This window comes from Rutilus rutilus (genome assembly GCF_951802725.1).
Source record: "Rutilus rutilus genome assembly, chromosome: 2".
Taxonomy (NCBI): domain Eukaryota; kingdom Metazoa; phylum Chordata; class Actinopteri; order Cypriniformes; family Leuciscidae; genus Rutilus; species Rutilus rutilus.
Window position 1 is genome coordinate 45,081,989 of NC_140210.1, and position 2,372 is coordinate 45,084,360.

The window sequence follows — 2,372 nt, forward strand, 5'->3', positions numbered from 1 at the left end:
CATTAAAGACAAGTTCTAAAATCATGAGTTATTTTTCTTGTCCAATCGGCTCTCAGTTACACAACACCGTTTCATCAATGTTGTATAATAGAGCAAGCATGATAACACACACTTTTAGAAGGTTTGACGTTTGTCGCTGCTCTTCTCACACACTCATTGCAGTGCATGAATGAGTTAAAGCGTGTGTGTGTGTGTGTGTGTGTGTGTGTGTGTGTGTGTGTGTGTGTGTGTGTGTGTGTGTGTGTCAGCAGTGATTCTCAGTGCAGTGTTTCAGCTTTACTCACACAACCGTCTTTGAAGAAAATACAGTCAGGAAGAAGGAGATGCTGTGTGTGTGTGTGTGTGTGTGTGTGTGTGTGTGTGTGTGTGTGTTTCAGTGTACTCATTTATTTCAAATGTTTATTATGCATTGAGTTTGCAGAAAATAACAGAATGCTGACAAGAAGTTAAGTTTTTTCAATGAAATGAAGTGTGGAAATTTTCACTATTCAACAAAACGGTAAACAAAAACTAAATATGTTCAAGCTGGTTTCATTATTCAGAGAGAGTGACTTTCTTTTAATGAAACAGCCTTTCAATAAAAAACTTTAAACTTTATGGATGCATTTTTGTTATATTGCTTGTGTTTTGGGTTTTTTTTTAGGGAACAAATTTTTTCTTTTTCTCTTATTTTTTGGTGACGATGGCTAATATTAAGATATCACAAAATGGTTTGGTAAGGGTGTGTTTTGTTAATTCTATCGTAGGCTGAGATGTTTAAACTGAGTTTGTAAAGTCAGAAATGAGAGAAGTAAAGGTTCAGTGAAGGAGGATTTGATCCGGATGAAGATCCGAGCCTCTTCTTCTTCACCCCCCCACACACACACACACTCAGAAATACGATGCGCTTATTTATTCATAAACTCCTGCAGTATTCAAACCTCACAACATCTGAGTGCATATTAACACTGACAATCACACAATATCTGGACAGCTGTCCATCAATCAACACTGCTGATCAAACACTGACAACCAAAGCAGAGCACAACAAAGAAATGCATTTTTGCATGAATGTATATACTAGTAAATTATATTTGATCTAGCCTGTAAAGTATAGTCCTACATATGGCATTAATATTTTAATCTACTACAGATATGAAGAGAGAAGGTAATGCAGAGGAGCATATAACTCTGTGAAACATTTTTTTTCTTCTTTTGAATCATATCAAGGTTAATTACATTAAACAGACACAGAGTACTTTTAATATGTATATTTCGTAGACTAATAAAACTATCAGGATTTATTTTATTTTAGTTCATTTCTGCGGAGTTAAACTGAACATTTTGCTAGCTTCTTGCAAACGTTTGCATATGCCGTTGCAGTGCTTTAAGTTGCGTTCACTAAAGGTAAGCTTACCTCTAATAAGACTTTTAGTGAGCCTTCTCAGATATGCGCCAAACTACAGAAACTCCAGCTGGACTGACTCGGGTATTGTCGGAAATAAATGACAACAGTCGTTCTGTTTGTCGGAATAAATGCTAAATAAACTCATGTAAGCAGTGATGTCCCAGGCAGTCTCAGTGCACTGACAGATCTCCAGAATCACTCGCTTCTGCCTCTATACAGAGACAGAGAGAGAGAGCGAGAGAGAGAGAGAGAGAGAGAGCTGACGTCACTGAGAGCCTCGCCAGGAACTGTGGGTAATGCAGTCCAGCCATTCATCCTGAACTATCCCCCCTTTCTTTTTGGTATTTGTAGTTTTATCACCTCAGAAAAGTGTTGTTAGTGACCTACATACACAATAGAGAGCATAGCATAACATACTGAATAACTAACTTATACTATGTTATTCAGAAATGTATCTATATATCAACATTCATATTAGCAGTATCAAGTATCAGTATCAACAGAATAGAACAGAGCTAGAATAGAATAGAATAGAATAGAATAGAATAGAATAGAATGTGGCATATAATAGCATAAGATATAAAACTTTTAGCATTAAATGACTACAACATAACTGAATGTAACAGACTAGATTAGAATTTGTAGCAATAGAATAGAATAGAATAGAATAGAATAGAATGTGGCATATAATAGCATAAGATATAAAACATTTAGCATTAAATGACTACAACATAACTGAATGTAACAGACTAGATTGGAATTTGTAGCAATAGAATAGAATAGAATAGAATAGAATAGAATAGAATAGAATAGAATAGAATAGAATAGAATAGAATGTGGTATATAATAGCATAGATATAAAACTTTTAGCATTAAATGACTACAACATAACTGAATGTAACAGACTAGATTAGAATTTGTAGCAATAGAATAGAATAGAATAGAATAGAATGTGACATATAATAGCATAAGATATAAAACATTT

At 34.4% G+C, this 2,372-nt stretch overlaps 1 protein-coding gene across 1 annotated transcript in view; it reads right to left on the reverse strand.

Moving 5' to 3' along the window:
• peli1a (pellino E3 ubiquitin protein ligase 1a) overlaps positions 1–1,602 on the reverse strand; it is a 17,431-nt gene extending 15,829 nt beyond the window's left edge. The window contains exon 1 of the mRNA XM_084394206.1: positions 1,397–1,602. The gene's annotated coding sequence lies outside the window, so the exon portion shown is untranslated. The remainder of the gene's footprint in view (positions 1–1,396) is intronic.
• Between the last annotated feature and the right edge of the window lie 770 nt (positions 1,603–2,372).